Below are 13891 nucleotides of genomic sequence, written 5' to 3'. Positions count from 1 at the left end.
CCTGACAGACGTATACTGGATAGACATATGGCTGTCTAACCAGTATACTCCCGTGCATCCAGCTTTTATAATTTGTTATAGGTTTCTTGGGCATTGATAATGATTAATTAATACTGAATATACAATAAGTAAACAGAAAAGATCCCAATAATTTTAATTGTTTCCAAAGTATAATAAAAAATATAAAAGACCTAGAAATTACGAATTGCAATTATTATTTCAATTGTTAAATTATTGTTATTATAAATTATGCACCACTAAGCTTTATGCTTAGCGCGTTGGTTTTCCATCGCGAAGGTACTGGAGATCAATCCCGGCCGCAATGACATCGATAGTGCAGCGAGCTCGACGGATACGCCAGCCCGTCGAGTCACCTCACTGGTCTTTTGTATTTTGTTAGGGCCCATGTATAGACTAGTATTTTGGTTTATTATATTTAGTCATGATGTAACTACTAGTTTATGATGTATTTCATTTTTGACTTGTAATTAAACTTGAGATTGAAATGAAAACTTATAGTTTATTATTTATGAATTTCCATATGAATGCAATAGATGATACTTCATTTTGAGATCTCATAAATAGTTGTGAATGATATAATAAAAGAGAATATGATATGGAAATGTGTGAAATGAATATGGACATATTAACAGGTGATTAGTGAAAACCTGCCAGATGCTAATAAAACAGGGGAGGCTCTGTCCGGGTCTTCACAGAAATAAGATATAAAAAAAAAAAAAAATTCTACACATGGATTACTACTTTTAAATGATATTAAATGGTTACAATAGATATGATAAAATATGATAGGGTGCTCTGGCACCGAATGTGGCACTTCTTACTTGGCTATACAGTAGACGGGTAAGGGGCATCACACCCTCTCTTTCCTCCAGCGTCTTAACCGCTTTAGACAATCAAAATTCTTCAAACATTGAGAATGTTACTTCTCTCCTTGCCACAATACGTCACACCACTTCAGTCTGCAACAATAATCCCCTCCCCAAGATTCCTTGTCCCCAAGGAAAGTTAGGAAAACGCAGTTGAAAATCATCTGCAAATTCCCATGTAGCGTCAGATGGAGAAGAACCTTGCCAATGAACTAGAATTTGTGTAGCTGTAGCATTTTGCCTTTTAACCATTCGACGGTCCAGTGTTGCCTGAGGAATTATGGGTGATTCTCGAGCCATAAGAGGAAGTTCAGAAGAAGCATTAATAGAAATGTGAGCTGGCTTTAACAAAGACACATAAAAAAACATCATGGATTAATGCATTAAACGGCAGCTGCAATCGATAAGCAGCCTTGCATATTTTGTCAATCACCCGATAGGGACCATAGTACTTGGCTTGTAATTTCAGAGCACCACGGGCCAAGGAATGTTGGACATAGGGATGAAGCTTCAAATAAACCATATCACCAATTTCAAACTCACGATTTGTTCGATTTCTGTTAACTTGCTGACGCATACGTGACATAGCATGCTGGAGATGATGTTTTAACAAAGCAATTGCAGATTCATGACTCCGAAGTTGTACGTCCACAGCCTCAATAGCAGAATCACCAGGAACATAGGGAACATGCAAATGTGGCTAGACACCGTAAAGAGCTTCAAATGGTGTCATATTAATAGTGGAATGATGACTTGTATTATACCAAAATTTAGCAAGAGAAAGCCATTCAACCCAATGATGAGGAAAATCACCAACAGCACATCGAAGGTAAGTTTCAAGACAGCGATTAACAACCTCACTTTGTCCATCCGTCTGGGGTTGATAAGCTGTGGAATATTGAAGTCCCACTCCTTGAATAGCAAACAGTTCCTTCCAAAATCGACTAAGAAAAACAGAATCACGATCAGATGTAATAGTATGCGGCATGCCATGTAGCTTGAACACACCCTCCATAAAAACAATGGCTACTGTATGAGCAGTATAAGGATGGGCTAAAGGGAAGAAATGGGCAAATTTAGTAAGACGGTCAACTACTACAAAAATAATAGTCTTCCCTTTAGAGCTAGGAAATCCATCAATAAAATCCATTGTAAGATCTGTAAAGATACCCGTAGGCAATGGTAATGGTTGCAACAATCCTGGGGAAGCAACTGCTTCATAGTTATAATGTTGGCAAACAGAAGATTCACACACAAAGTTGCGTACGAACCTCCATAGTCCTAGCCAATAAACAACGAAAGGGAGATGCCTCGCGGTAACATTAGCACCCGAATGTCCGCTTGTAGCTGAAGCATGGAACAACTACAACAACTTATCTTTAAGAACATTATCATTCCCAACAACCAATTTCCCATTGCGTCTCAATTGATTTAAATGATACGTATAGTGAGGATGAGATAAGGGATCATTTTGAATTTCTTGTATTAACTGCTGCATTGTAGGATCTATGGCCTAAGAATTCTGAATATCATGTAATAATTCAGTAGGAACAACCATTACTTGTAAAGATTATAAACACTCCATTAAAACTCTAGATAAGGCATCAGCCACAATATTTTCTTTACCTTTTTTATATCGTAACTCATAATCAAACTGAAGTAGCTTAGCAAGCCAAGCTTGTTGAGTTGGTGTTGTTAAACGTTGTTCAAGAAGATACTTCAAGGGCCGATGATCTGTCTAAATGATGAAGTGATTGGGAAGAAGATAAGCTTCCCATTTTTTAACAGCAAATAGGATAGCTAACATTTCTCTGTCATAAACTGAAAGTTGTTGATTTCGCAGTGACAAGCCCTTGCTAATGTATGCAATAGGATGACCACCTTGAATAAGAACAGCACCAATACCTCCCCTCGATGCATCTGTTTCCACCACAAACACCTTGTCATAACTTGGCAAAGCCAAAACAGGGGCTGTTATCATAGCTCATTTTAATTCATCAAAGGCACTGTGAGCTTAAGGTGTCCAAGAGAAAGAATCCTTCTTAAGGAGATCAGTCAAAGGACGAGCATTCTACCCATAATTTTTAATGAACCTACGATAGTAACCCGTAAGTCCTAAGAACCCCCGAAGTTGTTTGAGTGTTTGAGGAACAAGCCACCCTTCCACAGCTGCAACTTTTGCTGGATCAGTTTGCACTCCATGCTTAGATATGAAATGGCCTAAATACTCAACTTTTTTGCAATCAAAAGAGCATTTACTGTGTTTTGCTAGCAGCTGGTTTTCATGCAACAACTGTAACACTACCCGAAGGTGAGTAACATGCTATTCTCATGACCTACTATACAGTAGTATATCATCAAAAAAAAAATAAGGACAAACTTTCGTAAATAAGATCTGAACATATCATTCATCAATGCCTGAAAAGTAGAAGGCGCATTTGTTAACCCAAATGGCATAACAACAAATTCATAATGCCCTTCATGTGTCCAAAAGGCAGTCTTGTGAATATCATCATCATCCATTCGTATTTGCCAATATCCCGAACGTAAATGTAATTTAGAGAAGAACTCAACACCTCCCAATTCATCTAACAACTCTTCCACTACAGGAATAGGAAACTTATCTTTAATAGTGAAAGAATTAAGTTTACGATAATCTATACACATCCGCCAAGTTCTGTCCTTCTTTTTAACCAAAACAACTGGACTTGAATAAGGACTTATACTATGCCGAATGACCCTGCCTCTAACATTTCTCTTACCATCTGTTCAATAGCATCTTTTTGAAAAGCAGCATACTTATATGGTCTGTTATTAACTGGAGAAGCCCCTACTTGAAGAGGAATCTTATGATCATGATTTCGCCTTGGTGGTAACCCTTTTGGTTTTGCAAAAACATCTTCATACTATGATAAAAATTGATAAAGCTCAGGCCAAGAATCTAAAGAAACAACATCAATGGTAAATAAAGAGATAGGTTGAGCTATAACCAATTGCATTGATGCTAATTGATGTTGTTTATGCATGAGAACATGCAACTTTTTATCATTAATTAATTGCAATCTGCCAAAGCGCTCCCCCTGTAGGACACAAGTTCTATGCCCAAGTTGAAACTTCATTTCCAATGTCTTAAAATTCCATGTAATCTCACCAAGAGTTTCCAGCCACTGCGCTCCAAGAATCAAGTCATAATTGTCAAGAGGTAAGATAAAAACCTCAGCATTAAAATGATGATTTTGCATCTGCCATTTGAAAGATGTACACTTAGCATGGCATTGCATATTCTGCCCATTAGCTACTTCAACTGAGATACCACTTAGTGGTTCTACATCACATCACAATTTCTTAGCAACATGTGCCCCTAAAAAGTTATGGGTACTTCCAGTATCAACCAATACTTGTAACTGTAATTTCCCACTACACCCATGAATGCAAATAGTTTGTGCCCCTTGTGTGTCCCTTTTAAGGCACTAAGAGACAATTGCAGTTCCTCACTAACTTCTATTCCTTCTATTTCCTCACTATCTTCCCCTTCATCGACAATAATTTGCATTACAAAGGCTTGACGTTTCTTACATTTATGACCTGGCAAAAACTTCTCATCACACCAAAAGCAAAGACCCTTTTCTCTTTTCTCATTGAACTGTTTACTAGTCAAATTATTTGGTAACTTGGAAATTGCCACAGGCAACTTAGATGTATTACTTGGTAAAGGTAAAATTCCAGTTTGGTCTTTAGCATTGTTACTTCTAGTGATTAAACCCACAGATGATGTAAGGGAAAATGAACTCATGGATGCCGTAGTGTATGATGCCTTCCCAACAAACTTAGGCTTGTTTTGTAATGCAGCCACCGTGATTTCTTGAAGGCGTGCTAGAGAATAAGCCTCAGAAAGTGATTTTGGTTTAAACATACGTATTGGCATTTGTAATTCATCCAACAAACACGAAAGGAAGAAACTTAGGGCTTGATCTTCCCTAATCCCTGCCTTAGGATATAGAGCATCAAAGGCATCCAAATAATCTTGTAGAGTGCCTGTTTGCTTCAGATTTTTTAAATCAACTAACGGGTCATCAAAACCTGAAACCCAAATCTTGCCTTCATTCCCAGCACATATTCATCCCATCTACCATAAGCCTCTGTACCTTTAACCCTTACATACCCTTGATGCCACTGCACTGCCTTTCCATCTAAATGCATTTCCGCTATTTTAACCTTATTCTCCATTGGGGTATTTGTTACTTCAAAATAGTATTCAACTATGATTAGCCAAGATTCAAGATCATCACCACTAAAGTGAGGAAAGTCTAGTTTAGGAAACATGGACCAAGAATGATTATAGCTACTATTGTAAAATTCCCCCGCTTGCGAAGTACCAACATGACCCCTACTGGTAGCCAATTCATTATACTGAAGACTTATTCCAGCCATCAATGACTTCAATTCCTCAATGGCCTACTGAGTACTTGATTCATTTTCTTTCCGAAGCTCAGTTTGCTTTTTCTCAATTCGATCTTCCATTTCTCGCATCAAGGAAAGAAATTCCCGTCGCCATTCTTATCCACGCGTACCATCTACCATAGCTATGGCCAAGATCGAGCTCTGATACCAATGTTATGAACCAGAGTTTTAGAAGTTGTAGAAGAAGAGAAATCAAGAAAGGGAGAGAAGCACAAAGAAGAAATCAGAAAGAAGAAGCTATCATTATCTCATTCAATGAACTACAATTATAGAAATACAATTATTTATATGCAATTGAATATAACAGAGTAACAGAAATACAACAAACTCAATAACGGTTCCAACTCAGCATAATGACTCCCTCTCTTTCCTCCAGCGTCTTAACCGCTTTAGACAATCAAAATTCTTCAAACGTTGAGAATGTTACTTCTCTCCTTGCCGCAATACGTCACACCACTTCAGTCTGCAACACTTGCCCGCTCTACTTAAAAGGCTTTATAATAATTGTTTTTTTCCTCTTTTGGTAGAACCTTCTTTTTTGCTATGGGCAGACATCCTTGGTTATGCTGACATGTTCTTTCATGCTAGGCTGATCTCTTCCTCAGCAACAAATTCTTTATATACACGGTTAAAGTAAGCATACAAATCTAAAGCGTGCATACAAAATTGCACAATCACATAATGTAAAAAAATAAATAAATAAATAAATAAATATATATATATATATACACACACACAAAACTTATTGGTTTGATTGTAAGGTCGATATTCACAGGCAAAATAAGAAAAAAAATTATTAAAAAATAGCAAAATCTCTTAAACTTTCAAACGCAAATCCTAACATATTTCTCGAATTTCTCACAAAACTATCACAAGACACCCATGACCTTCACTAACATCACAAACCTCACAAAACAACAAATTAAGTCCATGAAATATAATCAAAATTTAATCATATAAAATAACATACCCCAATTTTTATAAGAAAATAATGATTTTTTTTTTATTTAAAGAATGGGGACAATCATATTTAAATATGTATATAATTGATAAATATAAAGGATTGATATTTCATATCTAACTGTTAAAGGATTGATATGGATATTTTGATATCTAACTATTCAAATAGATTTTAAGGATATATAGAGAACATCGAATTCTATTTGATTTTTTTTTTTTTTTTTTCAATATCTTTAGCAAACGTTACATTATTCCCCGCTGTGCGACAATCTCTTTGGCAAAAAACATTCTTACCTTTACCAGCAACAAATCAATTTTAGAATTGTTTTATAGGGGCCGCGCGAACGCAGGCCCCCACTAACACAAATTATGACGTAGGCTCTCCCACTTGGGGAGACCTTAGACCAGCACCCCTCCTATGTGCAGTGGAGGTCGCTCATCTAGACCATGAGCCTTCTTGATCGCCCATTGATCCCATCCAGGTAAGTATATTGCTTCAGAGTTTGGTCATCTTATTTATATTCACATGCCAGTAACTCATTATGAGTGCCTTCTCGATGTGGGACAATGTGGAAAGGAGATAGAAGAGAAAGCCAAGCATGAGAAGGGAAGAAATTGTCGAATTAGCCAAGGTGAGGTGACTGCCTGAAACCTACCAAGAGTTCTTTGCACATATATATATATACACACACACACAAGAACTCTTAGATAAATCTAGCAAGTCATTCTTGGTTACCAAACAGCATTCTTCCTTTCATGTAAGGCTCTCGTCCTAGCTCATCTCAAATTTTCGAGAAAATGTGTTGAGGTATTTCGTCCTAGCTCATCTCAAAATTTCAAGAAAATGTGTTGAGGGTTTACTGGGGAAGAAACGAAGGCCTAAAATGAGAGATAAGAGCCTGTCAAAATAGCCAAGGAGACTGCCTTAAAAACCTGAATATAGGTTATGTGCATGTAGTACCCAAATTGCTAAGAGCAGGCAAGTCGTCCTTGGCTATCAAACAAGGCTATATTATCTTCATGTTAAGGCCCTCTTCCTCTTAAAATTCATGCTCAAATTTGATGTTGACGAACAGATTTTGAAATCTCCATTTATAGCTTATAGAAGAATAAAATATCAAATTTAAATTTTTTACCTTTATTTTTCCATATGCATGGCTGCCCCATAATGGAATAGATTCTCTCACTACTACAATATTGTCCTTTTAGAGACAAATAACTTGACACAAATAAAATATTTATTACTAATAACTATTATTTAAGAAAAAATTTTATTAGTTTCTAAATATTATATTATTTGTCTCTAATGACTCATTTTTTGAGACAAAAATTTATTAGTTCCTAAATATTATATTATTTTTTTGAGGCAAAAACTTATTAGTCTCTAAATATTATATTATTTGTTTCGAATAATTAATTTTTTGAGGTAAAATTTATTAGTCTCTAAATGTTATATTATTTGTCTCTAATGACTCATTTTTTAAGACAAAATTTTATTAGTTCCTAAATATTATATTATTTTTTTGAGACAAAAACTTATTAGTCTCTAAATATTATATTATTTATTTCGAATAATTAATTTTTTGAGGTAAAATTTATTAGTCTCTAAATATTATATTATTTGTCCCTAATGACTCATTTTTTGAGACAAAAATTTATTAGTTCCTAAATATTATATTATTTTTTTGAGACAAAAACTTATTAGTCTCTAAATATTATATTATTTATTTCGAATAATTAATTTTTTGAGGTAAAATTTATTAGTCTCTAAATGTTATATTATTTATTTCTAATTCATTAAGATTAACTTTATTTACATAAAAAATTTTACCCTCCATTTGAGAGGAGGTAAAGTATAATAAGGTTTTATAAAGTAAAATTTTTCAAAGTAAAGTTTTTCATGATTTTCAGATATTCATAATTTTTTAGTGTTTGAAAGGAAAGAAAAATTTTTTAAAGTATTTAAATATTTTAAAGAGAATACCTCCTTAACCCACCAGTTTGATGAGTTGGAAAATAAAAGTTTTTTTAGGTTTTTAAGAACCTCCAAAAATCATACTTAAAAAAATATTCTATTTTCCTAAACAAAAGTTGAAGGTTTTTAAATCTTGAAAAACCATCAATTACTTTAAAAAACTCCTTCCCACACAAAGTAAGGTTTTTTTTTTTTAATTTGTCATTAAAAAAATTCCCTTTTTCATATTAAAAAATATTTTAATAGCTAATATATATATATATTGCATTATGTTTGTATCTATATATTAAAATAAAGAAATTATGTTTTTCTTTTAATTTATACAATTAACACTACAAGAAATATTAAAAATAACTACGAAAATTACCGACTACAGAATTTCGTGGATAATTTACCGACGAATTACTAACGCTTTATCGACGAAAAGAGAAATAAAATTTAAACTAATTTTTACCGATGAAATTACCGACTAATTACCGACTAAAACTTACCGACGATGTAATTTCGTAGGTAAAAGTGGTGCCTAACATTAGCGGCAAAATTAGCGACAAAAAAATATAAATAACGACTAAATATTTCGTCGGTAATTACCAACGAAATGCTTTTCGTAGGTAATAGTAAGAAAAAAATAGAAAATAAATTTAAAAAAAAAATACCTACGAAAAGTTTTTCGTAGGTAATATTAGAAAAAAATAGAGAAGAAAATTTCTAAAAAGCTAAAAAATTTTACCTACGAATTTTTTCGTCGGTAATTACCAATGAAATGTTTTTCATAGGTAATATTAAGGAGAAAATAGAGAAGAAAAAATCTAAAAAGCTTGAAAAATTTTATCTACGAATTTTTTTCGTCGGTAATTACCAATGAAACACTTTTTATAGGTAATATTAATGAGAAAATAGAAAATAAATTTTTTAAAAAAAATACCTACAAAGAATTTGTCGTCGGTAATTACCAACGAAAAGTTTTTCGTAGGTAATATTAAGACAAAATAGAGAAGAAAATTCCTTAAAAACTAAAAAAAATACCTACGAAAAATTTTTCGTCGGTAATTACCAACTAAAAGCTTTTCGTAGGTAATATTAAGGAGAAAATATGGAAAAAAAAATCTAAAAAACTAAAAAAATTTTACCTACGATAAAATTTTAGTCGGTAATTACCAACGAAAAGCTTTTCGTAGGTAATATTTAGGAGAAAATAAAGAAAAAAATTCTAAAAAACTAAAAAAATTTTACCTACGAAAAGTATTTCGTCGGTAATATTAAGGAGAAAATAGGAAAAAAAATTCTAAAAAACTAAAAAAAATTTACCTACGAAAAAATTTTAGTCGGTAATTACCAACGAAAAGCTTTTCGTAGGTAATATTTAGGAGCAAATAGAGAAAAAAATTCTAAAAAACTAAAAAACTTTTACCTACAAAAGTATTTCGTCGGTAATTACCAACGAAATACTTTTCGTAGGTAATATTAAGAAGAAAATAGGAAAAAAAATTTTAAAAAACTTTAAAAATTTTAGTTACGAATTGTTTTCGTCGGTAATTACCAACGAAACAATTTTCGTAGGTAATATTAAGGGGAAATTGAAAATAAAATTTTAAAAAAATACCTACGAAATATATTTAGTCGGTAATTCGTCGGTAAATCACAAAAAATGTGAAATTCCCACATCGTTTGAGAATAGATTTGAAAGTAGTGAGTTTGTCTATAAAAGGAGAACTACTTTCCAACATAGAGCAATTGTGGCATAGTCACATACATGGGGCCTATGTTGGGCTCTACTAGTAATTTTTTTAAAGTCAATTAAATCTTAAAAAATTATAAATTAAAATAATTAATATTTAATATTTAATTTAAAAATTAAAAATTAAAAATTAATATTTAATTTAAAAATTAAAAAATTAAAAATTAAAAAAATTAAAAAATTAATTTGAAAATTTTAAATTAAATTAAATTAAATTAAATTAAAATTTAAATTAAAAAAATTAAAAATTAAATTAAAAAGTAATGACTAAATTAAAAAATATTAAATAAAAATTAGTTACGAAAATTTGTTTTCGTCGATAAATTACCTATAAAAAAATTTAAATTTACCTACTAAATAATTCGTTGGTAAATTTAGCGACAACATTTTTTTCATCGGTAAAAATTACCTAAGCTAGTATTTGTGGACGAAAAAATTTCGTCGGTAATTCGTCGGTAATCACCGATTACCTACGAAATTTCAGTATATTTAGTCAGTAATTTTTATAGCTATTTTTTTAATTTCTTGTAGTGTAAAACTTTTAATCAACATATTGTTATTAATTATTGAGCTAACAAATGTTATTAATTTCTTAAGGAGAAAACTCAAAATTTTGATAAAAAAACTTTTACCATTAAACTACAAATATTTTGATGATTTGAATTTATTAATTATACATATATTACGATATTTATTTTTTAATTATTATTTTTAATTAAATTTGTACTTAAAAATATATTTAAATATAATAAAATTTGATTATATAATATAATATGTTATTAATTATTTATTATAGTAAAATATTTATATGATGAATTGAAAATTTAAGTTTTGAATTATAAATTAAGAAAATAATAATTTGTAAAAAAAAAAGAAAGAAAATGATGTCCCCCATTATTTTTTCAAAGATTTGAGAGGTGATGGTTTTCCCATAAAAGGCAATTCTCTTCCCTTTACATCTATCTATATTATAAAGAACATCAAGTTTTCCCTAGAGTTGCCATGTGAAACTTTCTATAGAGATCTTAGCTTGCTAATTATTATTATATTAATTTTTTAATTTTTTTAATCAACTATGTTAAATATATAATTTTAAAGAATAAAATAATGAATTTCGTTAAATGACCATTGATTTGTAATTTATGCCTATTATTTTATAAAAGTGATAAAAATGTAATTTTATTAAAAAAATTAAATTGGATATGTAAATATTAAAACTAAGGTATTAAATGAGAGTACTATAGTTATATAGTCATATGTTTTTAAATTTTAATGATCAAATTAAAAAATAGAAATAATTTTAATAAAAAGAAAAATATTGAAATTTAAATTAATATTATTATATTAATGTTTTAATTTTTCAATCAATTATGTTAAATTTATAATTTTAAAAAATAAAATAATAAATTGTACTAAATGACCATTGATTTGTAATTTATAGCTATTATTTTATAGAAGTGATAAAATGTAATTTTATTAAAAAAAATTAAATTGAATATGTAAATATTAAAATTAAAGTATTAAATGGGAGTATTATAATTATATGTTATAAATTTTAATGATCAAATTAAAAAATATATTGAAAATAAATTTAATAAAAAGTAAAATATTAAAATTTAAATTAAATATAAAAAGTTAATTTTTATTAAATTTGTACATAACACAAGTATTGGCTAGTTTAAAGTAAATAGTGGGGTCTAAATAGAGGGCCCGCTAGTTATAGTTTATATTTTTAAATTATATTTATATTTTTTAAATAATATTTATTATTTTTAGTAATATAAATCAATTTCATTTAAAGATAAATAAATGTATTTATATTAATAATCAATAAAATAAAGAAATTAATATATAATGATAATATAATTTATCTTTAAAAATAAATTTAGGGGCAAATAATATAGCTTAGTTTTTTTTTAATAAAAAAAATTTCATTAATTCATTTTTTAAATGTCAAATACTAAATATTGTGAAAATTATTTTTTTAAAAAAATATTTTTCACGGAATAGAAAATATTTACCTTATTTCCAATTAAGTTTTTTGTTTCAATCCTTTAAATATGGGAGATTTCAGTTTATGTTTTAGTTAATCTGTTTTTCAAATTTTAATAAGATATTTTGAGAATTTTCTAGAGTCTTCTCAACAACCAAACACTAAATTTGACTCTATTTCTTAAAAGATTGGAATATGATAATTGTTGAGCTCTGCAGCATGATTTTAATTTGTTTGGTCTGTCTTAGAAGTTAGGTTTCTTATTTTCTCAATTTACATTATTACCCTTTAGTTAAATAGTTAATTACGGTTTAAAGATTTTTTTTTATTACCTTTGTGTCAAGTAAAACCCATTGATTTATAATTAAAAAAAAAAATTCCAGCTTGAGTGCTGTCACGACCCAACCTATTGGCCGGACCGGCACTAGGACCTGGGCCAGCCTAAAGCCCCCCGAGGCCCGTAGTAAGCCTGAACTATTCATTTACCCAACACTAAGGCCCATTTGGGCCCAATTTCAAGAAACCAACCGGACAGAGTCCGGCCATAAAATGGACCTACCAACGGGGAGTTTTTGACTCACCCGACCTGTAAACACAATAAACAATCCCTTGGGGAGCTCAGCTCACCCTCCACATACTCATATCATCATAATGATAAATGGAAGCTCAGCTCCCTCATCCAGTCTATCAAACATGCATATAATAATTTTACAGGTCCACAATAATAATTTAGTTTACAAACCCAAATCAAATAAACATTTCTAACACATGCGGAAATTCTAGGAGTAAATAAAATTACACAAATATTGATAAACAACCTGCGAGGAAAGGAAGCAGGTTAACCTCAAAAATATCCTCCTGTGGCCTGGAAAAATATTGAACAGGAGTGAGCGCTCGACTCAGAGAGTAAAATATCAATTTTAACCATAATCTCTATAACTATCTAAAACTAATGCAACCTGTGGAATGAAATGCAACATCAGCAATAATTTCACATCATAGCATCAAAAAGGTAATTTAGAGCACTCATGCACCCTGTAGCATCAATCATAATATATGGGAGCTGATCCTATCTGACTCTCTTAAATCCAACTCGGTGCCGTGAAGAACTCATTTCGGACTTCCACTTAATAACCAAATCGAGGTCCAGTGAAGAACTCAAGCCGTGACTAACCCTCGAAGGATCGGGTCCCAATGAAGAACTCAAGCGTGACTACCCGTCCTATCCATAGTCCACACCACATCACACGCATGCCAACGCACGCTGCCGCTCCAAATTACCGCAACAACATTCATGGCACTTTAACAGTTATCAATGCAACATAAATCGTGCCTAGAGTTTAACTACATAATTATATGCATATAAGTGATGCATGGGCATGCTGAACATATAATAATATCGAAATTACAATTAAAATTAATATTTTACTCACAGACTTGACGACAATCACTGTGGCGGCTGGGCAGAGGAAGAAGGCTGTCCCGGCTCACCTGACAATTTTATTACAATCATTTAATAAATTTGACTCAATACAAACAAAGAAAAAGATCAATACGTCCTAAGTCGTGCCGAAAATCCGGCAGAGTCTCCCCTATACCTAGGACCTACCTAACCTGCAAAAAGAGCTCAAAACACACTTCTATATTCAAAATCCATATGTCCACAACTCAATCACATCACACAGCCTCTCCTGGGTTCACCAATTCAATCATCCATCACAACATGTAAAATTTCAATTTAGTCCCTATAATTGATCATTTTTGCAAAAACTGTCCAAATAAGCTCTAAAAATTCTAAAACTTTGCCCCGCGGTCCTTAGCAATATTATTAAGCTATTGCAAAAAGAATCATAATTTTCTATGCTACCACGAATATT

General features: G+C 31.2%; 1 non-coding gene across 1 annotated transcript; it reads right to left on the bottom strand.

The window, feature by feature from the left end:
- Positions 1–6637: 6637 nt before the first annotated feature.
- LOC131173508 (U1 spliceosomal RNA) lies at positions 6638–6798 on the bottom strand. Its single transcript, XR_009143824.1, has one exon. It is a non-coding gene; the product is annotated as a U1 spliceosomal RNA (small nuclear RNA).
- Between the last annotated feature and the right edge of the window lie 7093 nt (positions 6799–13891).

This window comes from Hevea brasiliensis, chromosome 14 (genome assembly GCF_030052815.1).
Source record: "Hevea brasiliensis isolate MT/VB/25A 57/8 chromosome 14, ASM3005281v1, whole genome shotgun sequence".
NCBI classification, from domain to species: Eukaryota; Viridiplantae; Streptophyta; class Magnoliopsida; order Malpighiales; family Euphorbiaceae; genus Hevea; species Hevea brasiliensis.
The sequence above is the reverse complement of the archived record's forward strand: the minus strand, read 5'-3'. Positions and strand labels throughout refer to the sequence as shown.